Source organism: Vulpes vulpes, chromosome 5 (assembly GCF_048418805.1).
Source record: "Vulpes vulpes isolate BD-2025 chromosome 5, VulVul3, whole genome shotgun sequence".
NCBI lineage: Eukaryota > Metazoa > Chordata > Mammalia > Carnivora > Canidae > Vulpes > Vulpes vulpes.
In genome coordinates, this window is record NC_132784.1 from 101,394,787 (window position 1) to 101,406,535 (window position 11,749).

An 11,749-nucleotide genomic window follows, 5' to 3' on the forward strand; every position below is an offset into this window, starting at 1 on the left:
CCTGTATTGATATGTATTATGTGTGGATAGATTGTATCCCATATAAATCTAAGATCAATATAACGCAAGTTAAAATATAAAAAAACTTTAAAAATATACAACAACATCTCTAATGGTGGTCTGGGGAGGACAATGAGATCTCTGAAAGTCTGAATAATAAAAATAGCATTTTGGGGAAGCAGGGAGGGAGTTTGAGGAATATTGAGATTTGACAGATGGTGCTATAACGCATTCAATTATTATATTTATTCTATTTATAGTTTTATTTCATTAATCAAAATATATGCACTGGACAGCTATTGAGTTAATGTAGTCATGCTGTTACTCTAGGAAATAAATAAATGTATAACATATGTTTTCCCATCTAGCCAAGAAAATAAGTCATGCATAGCAATTATATATGCCAACCAACACAAAATTTAAAATATTATGAAAAGTTCAGAATATTGAAAGTTTACTTTCAAGTGGAACTGTCACAAAATATTGTGGAGAAGGTGAAACTTGACCTACATTTTGATGATGATTTGAATTTAAGCAATAGCTTTGCTTTGATTCTTTTGCTGAGTCCTTCACCTGCTCCTCCTCCTCCTCCTGTTTCCTTTGCCTGGTTCTTGAAGCACAGAATGAAGATATCACATACAGTTATCTATGATCTAGTACTTCTTTTCATTCAATCCTACATATCTGTTGATCTGTCATTTTTTCACTATTGCCTATAATATTTCTGAAAACAGAAGCAATATTTCATTCATCCATGATTCTTAGTGCTATGTACAATGACTAACACATCCTAGCTCAGGCCCTCAATAAAGACTGTGATGTTAAATAAAGAGCAAAAGAGTTAAAGCCCAGGGACAGCAAAGTGGAAATGTGTTCATGCACTGGAATAAAAATGTTTGAAGTTGGTAAAGAATGAATACTATTAGATTGCAAAGATTAAAAGAAAACATACTGTATTTATAATAATTCCAAAAGGCTGGGATCCCTGGGTGGCGCAGCGGTTTGGCGCCTGCCTTTGGTCCAGGGCGTGATCCTCAAGACCCGGGATCAAATCCCACATCGGGCTCCCAGTGCATGGAGCCTGCTTCTCCCTCTGCCTATGTCTCTGCCTCTCTCTCTCTCTCTCTGTATGACTATCATAAGTAAATAAAATTAAAAAAACTAATTCCAAAAGGCAACAAGGAGCTCTGGCATTTTGCCCCTACAGAATAGTGGATTATACAGTATTGACATTCCTTTTTCCAAACCACTTCATTTCACTTCCCTACATATCGTGTTACTATATTGCATTACTATATGATTTCAGAAAAGTCTGAAAGATACTGAAAAGTAAAAACATCTCTATAGTCCCAATTTATTACAGTGTAGAATACAGAAGCACTGCAAGTAATGGTTAAAACTTAAGTATCCAGAATTTGGGGTCAGACTGAACCTGGAATTATCACTGTTTTATTAACTTACTCTCATTTAAGCTGTCTAAAGCCTCAGTTTGCTCACTTGCAAAACAGGGTTAAAGCTGTATCTATTTCACCAACTTTTTTTCTGTTATTAAAGAAAGTAACATAAAATACTTAATGTTGTATAAAGGACATGCTCAGTACATTAAAGTGGTGGCAGTCAGGTGTAGGACTGGGATTTTTACATCACTGTCATTCATGAGGTGTTCTGCATACACGAGTGTTGTCATCTCCAGTTAAGTATGACCTTAGGTACAAATTATTTGAGGAGAAATCTGAGTCTGTAATTACAGGAAGAATTATTTATTGTACAGGGATATAGTCAGCAAATGTTACTGATAGGCGAATGATAAAATATTGTCCTTGCAGCTCTCCCTGGGGGAGAACATATAAGTGGGAAAAGAGTGATCATTCATAAATTAAGGTTGTTTCACATTCTTTCTGTTGCTGCCTTCACTGTTAGTCACATGTACTTGTACTTCACTGGTAGTCACAATGTACCTGGGCTCATAATTCAGAGGCTAATGCAATAATTAGAGCAGGACTGGAGTCTGTGGACTCCAAGTCAAGACTGGAGTCTTGACTCCTTGTATTGAAAGCCAGTTAAATACTTATGAATGTTACTTGCAATTGTTTGCTATTACCTGTTCAGTTACTTTACATTACTACATGGTAGCTTTTACTCCCCAAAAGGCGAGCCTTTCACAGGGAGACTATAATGGCACCAGAATGTGACCCCAAATAGATTTTCATTAACCACGTTTCATTACTATACACCCTCCATGCTTTATTTTGAGGGAAAATTTGAAAACCCATGGACATTTAGGAGTTTGTGAGAGGGAGACCATCAGATAATGAGCATCAGGGCACTCCCTTATAATCCAGCTAGTCTATACTCCTGCAGCATTCTTCTGTAAGGAGCTTAGAATTTAATGGGGGTTGTAAAATTCAAAACAAACAAATAAGCAACACACAAAAACAATCCCCGACTTATGACAAGCTGTGATCTAAATAAACTACTGTAAGAGATTAAAGGAGAAAAAAATTAACCTGACACAGAAAACATCTTTGACCTGAAATAGTAAAGTAGAGAATGACTCAACTATTTTTTTCAGTAATCATTTTAATAATTTAAGCTTGGATAATTTGAATGGTACAAATATAGCCAAAATATGAAATATTTTGAAAAATAGTGAAAATAATCATGACATTAATTTTTAAACTGATTTATTTTTCATGGGGATATGTAGTCTCCGAGAAGATATAATGATTGTTTGATGTAATGATTGTATGTGCATTTTTCAGAAATGAGAGCTCTTCCATTGATTTTTAAGATGTCAATCAAACAAAAAAAAACTGAGAAAATGAAATCTGATAATCATGTGAATTTTATTGAACTTCAAAAGATTTGCTTAAAGCAATGATGTGAAAATTACAAATTATGCTTTATGGGATGGTATACAACCTAAAAAGTGTTCTTGATCTGATATCAGGAAACCAACTGTGATGATTCACAATAGGCATGCAGCAAAATAGAGAAAAGACCCCAGATCTTATGTTCCATGGCTATGAAAACTCAGGTTTTGTTTAAAAAGTTGAATTCAAATGGTTTCCAGTCTTAGGAATAGTTCCTTGGCTCAATAATAAGTACAATAACCACCAACACTACAGCTTTACAAATCGTATCACACTTCATTCTGAGACCATGTCCTCTGCAATAAGGCTGGTAGCTGTGTAACTTTGGGAAAGTTACCATTAGGCTGAGTTTTCTCAGTCTAAAAAATGGGAGTGTTAAAATGTCTAGCTCATAAAATTATTTTAACAGGTAAAATATTTTAGCAGGTAAAATAATTTAATCTATTTAACTTCTTTGTTTTTTTGGTTTTGTTTTGTTTTGTTTTGAGAGAAAATGTGTACAAAAGCAGAGGGGGAAGAGACAGGGAGAGGGAGAGAGAATCTGAAGCAGGCTCCATGCCCAGCATGGAACCCACATTATGACTTGAACCGAAATCAAGACTCAGACACTCAACTGACTGAGCCACCCAGGTACCTCTCCATTTAAGTCTTTATCAGAATATCTTACACGTGGAAAATATTCAATGAATATAACTGACCATTATTTTAACCTATATAATCAAGATGAAGAATCAGGCTCAAACTGGTTAAATAAATTTTCCAAGGACAAAAGTTAAAAATTCAAAAAAGTACTTGAAAGGACATTGCTGTGATTCTGAAGTGTGTAGTATTATATTTGTGTTATGAAACCTCAAAATTTAAGAAAAGCAGCAAGTATTTATTAAGCACCTACTACATGATGATACTATATCAGTTCTCAGAATGAAATAATGAAAAATACAGATAAATATTTTGACTCATGAAATTCATATTTTAGATGAGATTAAGAGCATAAACATAAGCAAATATTTGGATTGGTTTCAGGTTGTATTGAATCCTATTAAGAAAATGAATTGGGAAAAATCAGAGAGGGTGACAAAACATGAGAGATTCCTAACTCTGGGAAATGAACAAGGGGTAATGGAAAGGGTGGGAGAATGGGGTGACTGGGTGATGGGCACTGAGGAGGGCACTTGATGGATGAGCACTGGGTGTTATACTATATGTTGGCAAATCGAACTCCAATAAAAAAAAACTAAATAAATAAATAAATAATAAATAAAATTTTAAAATGAATTAAATAAAAGGAAATGAATAAAGTGATAAGAGAGAAAATAGGGAGAATTCATTTGGATAGTGTAATCAAGAAAGGCTTCTCTGAAGAGGTGACGTTTGACCTGAGATCTGAAAAATTTGATTGAGCCATCCAAGCAAACAACTGAGAAAAGAATATCACATCAAGAGAGACCAAGATTTTCATATGCTTCTAAGTGACACTAGAATGTAGTTTTCCAAAGATATAGAGTTGAGTAGGAAATTTACATTGTTGGAGGAGAGTGAGGATAGAAGATTTCAAACCAGCTACAGCATTCAAGGATTTATGGTCTTTTAAGGAATTTGGATGTTATTTTAAAAGCACTAAAAAGTCCTTGAGGGATTTAAGCAGAAAAGTGCAGTAATCTGAGTTATTTTGTGAGAATGGATTGGAGAAGACCAAATATGAAGTGAGGGCCACTATAATGCTTATTATAGTGGTAACATCATGACCTAGGGACTTTCAGTGGAGTTGGAAAGCCAACAAGTTGAATAAATTAGAAGAAATGAATAAATTTCTAGAAACATACAATCTACCAAGACTGAATCATGATAAAAAAGAAAATCTGAACAGACCAATTACTGGCAAGGAGATTGAAGAGTAATCAAAAGCCCTCCAACAGACAGGAGTCCAGAGGGCTTTATTGGTAAATTGTACCAAACATTCAAAATAGAATTAATACCAGTCATTCTCAAACTCTTACAAAAATAGAAGAGTAGAGGATTCTTCCAAAACTCATTTTGAGTTTTGGGGTCAGCATTACCCTGATAGCAAATAAGTTGATTTTTTTTCTTAAAAAGAAAAAGCATGTTTTATTTAAAACAATCCCTAAATGGTAATTCCTTTCTTAAAAATGAAAATTTCCTCCTAATGATCCCCTTTCTTCCTGACAGTGTGTGTGGAAACAGGAATAAATCTTCTCCACCATACACATCAAGAGAGCACATATCAATTTGGTGGGGAAGTGAGAGATTCAGTAATGCTAAATAGTGACCCATCTCTTCCTTATGAAAAACAGCTCAGGGAATGAAGATTAACATCATGAAAATGAAGGATTAGACTATTCTGAATATTTTCAAGTTCTGACTTCTGAATAAAAATATCTTCCATTTAAAAATAAATCCATACTTTAAGCCAGAACAGCTGAGGAAGTTGATGTTCTGGTATGTTCTTATCCTCAAATAAAAATTAATGTAAGATAAAACATAAAAAGGCATCGTGGTCATTTTAAAAAGGAAGATTTATATTTTCACAGCTAAGAAATTGAGTGAGGATGCAAAGAAATTAGTAGGAATATCACCACAGCACTACTGGGCTCTGGGTCCAGAGTGGAAACAGCCAAACACAAGCCTGGTTCTTTGTAAAGGATCACTCTTTATGAGATTATTTACTCTTAGCTAAGAACTAGGGTAGATTTCTTTGCTTGGGAAAGAATCTGAAGACATAGTGAAACAATGTCTGATCTATCTCCTAGCATGTCAAACTGTGGAACAGGAGGAACAGAGAGTTTTGAGATTAAGCTCTGAATTGAATTGTGGATTGGTAACTGGAAGATCCAAGACACTTCTCTTGCTGAGGGTCCAGGAAAGGGGGAAGGGGTGAGAGACACACACACAAAATTGTGGGGAATGGGATAGTGGAATAAAAAAAAAAAAAGGAAAAAAGGAAATGGAATAAAGTGAAAAAAAATAGGAACAAAGGCATAGTGGAATAAAACTATGATACTTTGGAAAATAAAACCTGCTCAAAACGATAGTAGAACCTAAAATTCTAAATTATTTCTAGAAATCAATGCTAATAGAGACATCTCAACAAATCCACAATAAGCACACATGAATTCTCTCCAAAAAAAATAACTTTATGGCAAAGACTCTGTAGGATAATAATAATAATAGTAATAATAATAATAATAACGATGATGATGATGATGTTTCTGGGATACTTAAGAAAATGAAGAAATGATATCCTCTTAAAAAGAATATAAAAATGTAGCCCAAAAGAGGAGAAATGAAACAAGAATAATTAGAAGGAAAAAGAACTCAGAAGGGTGCCTGGGTGGCACAGTCAGTTGAGTGTCCAACTCTTGATTTCAGCTCAGGTCATGATCTTATGGATCATGATAGAGACTCACATCAGGCTTCATGTTGAGTAGTGAGTCTGCTGAGATTCTCTCCCTCCGCCCCTCCCTCCCCCACTGGCATGGGCACATGCATGTTCTTTGTCTTTCTCTAAATTAAATAAACCTCTAAAAAAAGAACTCAGAAATTCTTGGAAATAGATGTTCATACATTAAATATACATATATATGTTTATACATGTTTATACATCTAAAGACTAATGGTGATACTTAATAGTTTCAGATAAGTTAGTAAAATATATTCAAGACTTCAAAATAGGAAAGATTAAAAATTACATAAGGAAAGATTAAAAATTAAATAAGGAAATGACTGATAAAATTGACTTCCTAAAACTAAAACTTGATATATATAGGAAGAAATTAGAAGAGCAAATGCATGTCTCACAGTGAAAGATCTTTTTCAAAATACCAAGAGCAAAAATAAATAAAAATTAAAAAATAAAAATGTCAATATCTAACAAAGGACTAGTATTTAAAATATATAAAGAATAAATCATAAGCTATAAAACCAGACAGCTGTATTAGTCATCTTGCACTGCCATCACAAAATATCATAGCCTGAGTGGCTTGAACTATAGCAATTTATATTATCATGGTTCTGGAGGCAGGAGAGTCTAAAATCAGGTCTGGCAGAGTTTGACTTCTGATGAGAGCTGTCTTCCTGGCATGTAGACTGTCAGCTTCTGTCTCTGTTCTCTCAAGGTCTGTCCTCCGTGCTGTGTGCATTCGTAAAGAGCAAGAAGTTTTGCTTCTCTCTCCCTCCCTCTTTCTCTCTCTCTTCCTCTCTAATAAGGCCAGTGATACTGGCTGCTGATAATAATTATGCTGGGGAAACAGCTAGAAACATGACTATACCAGACAAACTGTACATCCTACTATATATTAACTATATTAGCAAAAATATAAAAATTTGACAGTACCAAGAACTGGTGAGAACATACAGCAACTGGAACTCTTACCTCTTGCCAATAAAATTAGAAATTAATAGCATACCCTTAGACAGTATTAGTACAATCTAAAAATTTGAAGATACATAAGCCTTTGAAGCACAGAATATATGGTACATTATGGTATAAAATATATATACCATACAGAAAACTGTGTACCTTTGGACCAAAATATTTAAAATGACTACTCATAGCAGTATTATCTGAAATAGCCAAATATTAGGCATAACTCATTTTTATGGTACATGGTTATTAAAGAATACTAAATATCAATAAAGACAAACATGTGACAACATAATTTTGAATGAGAGAAGCAAGAGATACAATCATTTATAGGATAATAATATGTCTTAGTCTAGTATGATGGTTAATTTTATGTGTCCCTTGGCTATGCCACAGTACCCACGTATGTGCTCTATATTCTAGATGTTTCTGCGTTTTTTTAAAGGTGATATTAATATTTAAATCAGTAGATTTTGAATAAAATAGATTGACCTTCATAATATGTGTGAGCTTCATCCAATCTACTGAGGGCCTTAAGAAAAATATTGTCCTCCCCTGAAGAGAGGGAATTTGGCAGCAGACTGCCTTAAGACTTTCTACAACTCTTCTCTGTGTCTCCAGCCTGCAGGCTTACCCTATGGATCTTAGGCTTCAAGTCTCCACAGTCATTTAAAACATATCCTTAAAATACCTCTCCCTCTTTCTCTTTTAGATTTCATGATGCTCGTAAAATAATCAATGAGATTTTAATTGCCACTTTCCTAAAAGTTTTATATACATCTCTAAATCTTTAACCTATGAGATTGGCACTATTATTACCCCATTTTACAGATGAAGAAACTGAAACAAAAAGGTTGAATAGCTTGTCGAAGGATGCATAAAGAGTACATAAAAGGGTAGAAGGAGCTAAGATGGCACAATGTTAGGAGGACCCTGGGTTTCCCTTGTCCCTTGAATGCAGCTAGATAAATATCAAATCACTAAATACCCGAGAAATTGATCTGAGGACTGAAAGACAGACTGTGCAACTAGAGGGAGTGAGGAAGCCAGCCATATCATAGAAGGTAGTAGGTGCAGAGATGTGGTTTGGGAGAGAAATGGATCACAAATGCTGCATAGAGGAGGGAGCCCTAGTTAGGGAGAGAGAGAGAGAAAGAAAGAGAAAGAGAGAGAGACAGAGAGACAGAGAGAGAGAGAAAGAGAGAGAGAGAAGCAAAGTGCACTGTGCTTGCTGCTCCAGGTAGGCAAGCAACCTAGTTACAGACAGCGTGAAAACTGCAATCTGAAAAACACCTAGGGCTCATGAGGGGAAATTATTTGTTCTTTTGGGATAGCTTCCCTGAGAGCAGCAAGCATGAACTTCCCTTTCAAGAGACGAAGGAGCTGTCTGAATCCATTAATTTCCCCTGCCCCTCAGCATAAAGGGGAACAACACAGTAAACAACACAGTGCTGACACTGATAGCCTAAACTGCTTATTCCAAGTCCTTGCCCCCTGCATTCTTTTGGAACTGCTTTTCTCAGTCAGGTGTGCCTGAGAACCAGCATAGTGAGCCCCTCCCTTAGAAGACCAACACAAGTCCCCACACACCCCATATCTATTGCCCATAGAGTTCTGCAAAGCTTCAGCTCTAGTGGGAATGACATCAGGTGTCTTTTGATAGGCATATGAGAGCACACCTAGTTAAAACATGCCATACTCTAGGCAAGGTCCAAATACTCCCTACTGCAGGCAGAGAGAAACTTCAGAGGACTGACCTGAGGGATACAGCAGCCAAAACACAGCAGCAGAGTGCATGCAGCACACACCAGAGACACCTCCTATAGTGCCAGGCCCTGGATATTATATAACATGTTCTTTATAAAACCATTATGCTCAGGAGCAGGAAACATAACAGGCTTTCCTAAGAGAAGAAGACAGGGACCTAGACAAAATGCCAAGAGGGAAGAATTCATCCCAAAAGAAAGAACAAGAAAAGGTCACAACAAATGATCTAAACAAAACAGATATGTTTTGTAATATGTTAAATAATATGTCTGATCCAGAATTTAAAGCAATAATCATAAGGATACTGGCTGAGCTTGAGAAGCTCGTAGAAGACATCAGAGGTATCCTACTGCAGAGAAAAAAGAGTTTAAAACCAATCAGGTCAATATGAAAAATATGATAACCAAGATTCAAAACTGACTGAATGTGGTGACTACAAGGATGAAAGAAATAGAGAAATGAATAAGTGATATAGAAGATAGAATTATGGGGATGCCTGGGTGGCTCAGTAGGTTAAGTGTCTGCCTTCAGCTCAGGTCATGTTCCCAGGGTCCTGGGATTGAGCCTTGCATAGGGCTCCATGATCAGTTGGAGCCTGTTCTCCCACCCCGTCTGCCTGCCACTCCCCTTACTTGTTCTCTCTCTCTGTCAAATAAATAAAATATTGAAAAAAAAAAGAATTATGGAAAATAATGAAGCTGAATAAAAGAGAGAAAAATCTTGGATTATGAAAGTAGACTTAGGAAACACAGTAACTCCATTAAATGTAATAACATTCATATCATAGAAGTCCCAGAAGAAGAGAAAAGCAGACAGAAGGTTTATTTGAGGAAATTATACCTGAAAACTTACCTAATGTAATTTGAGGGAAGATAACAGACTTCCTTTCCCAGGAGACACAGAGAATTCACATCAAAATCAACAAAAGCAGTCCAGTATCAACACATACTGTAGTTAACTTGCAAAATGTAAAGATTAAAAAAAAAAGAGTCCTAAAAACAGCAAGGCAAAAGAAGTACCTAACTTACAGGGGAAGACAAATAAGATCAGCAGCAGATCTTTCCACATAAGTTTAGCAAGCCAGAAAAGAGAGGCATGATATATTCAATGTGCTGAATGGGAAAAATCTTCAGCCACTCTATCCAGCAAGGCTATCATTCAGAAAAGAGAAAAAGATAGAGTTGCCAAGACAAATAAAAAGTAAAGGAGCCCTACAAGAAATATTAAAGGGGACTCTCTGAGTGGGAAAGAAAGACCAAAAGTGACAAAGACTGGAAAGGAACAGAGAAAATTTCCAGAAACAATGACAAAACAAGTAATAAAATGCCACTGAATTAATATCTATCAGTAATTCCTCTAATTATAAATGGATTAAATGGTCTAGTCTAATCAAAAGACATAGATTGTCAACATGGATGAAAAAAAGAAGACCAAGCTATATGCAGCTGACAGGAGACTCATTTTAGACCTAAAGACACCTGCAGATTGAAAGTGAGGAGCTGGAGAAACATTTACCAGTCGAGGGATACCTAGGTGGCTCAGCGGTTGAGCGTCTGCCTTTGGCTTAGGGTGTGATCCCAGTCCGGGGATCTAGTCCCACATCAGGCTCCCTGAGGGGAGCCTGCTTCTCCCTCTGCCTATGTCTCTGCCTCTCTCTCTGTGTCTCTCATGAAAAAATAAATAAAATATTTTTTAAAAAAGCTGGAGCCAAAATACTTAATCCAGAAAAACAAGATTTTAAGCCAAAGACTGTAACGAGAGATGAAGGACACTACATCATAAGAAAGGAGACAATCCAACAAGAAGATCTAACAATTGTAAATATTTATACCCCTAACTTGGAAGCACCAAAATATATAAAACAATTAACAATAAACATAAAGGAATTCATTGACAATAATACAATAGTAGTGGAGGACTTTAACACTTCACTTATGTCAATGGACAGATAACCTAAGCAGAAAATCAACAAAGAAACAAAGGCTATGAATGGCATACTGAACCAGATGGACTTAACAGACATATTCTGAACATTTCCTCGCAAAGCAGCAGAATACACATCACCACCCCAAGTACAGTCACAGTGCTACCAGTCTATAGATGGTAACTAAGTTTTCTTTACCTATTTTCTAATGTCATGATTCCTGTTTGCCCAATGGATCATTTGTATGTTAACCACTATATGTAACCAACCCTTATCTGGCAACTTAATTGACGCACAATAATGACTTTCAAGATACCTTGAAATTTGGGGAGAGAGGGCATGCCAAGTTGGGCATCACTTTGTCTTAGCAATTAATGGGATATTTATAACTAAAATAAGTTAATATTACCAAGGTGCCAGTTGTACAATCTCTAATTTGATTAAGGTCTTTTCAGCACTTTGTGCATTTACTTAGCTCATTTAGTCTTCCTTTTATCGTGCATGGTTGAGAGGAAAAAGTGCGTGCATCTTTCCTTCACTCCTCTTTTCCCACCCTTTCCCTTTGCACATAAGCATTTGGTTTGCTTCCATCTTTTATGGAGTGCCTGGTTTTCAAGTGCACACTTCACAGGGGAATTATACCAGATATTTAAAGAAAAGTTGATACCTATTCTCAAACTATTTAAAAAAATAAAAGTGGAAGGAAAACTTCCAAACACATTCTCCAAGGTCAGCAATACCCTGATTCCAAAATCAGACAAAGACTCTACTAAAAAAGAGAACTACAGGCCAGTATCCTTGGTG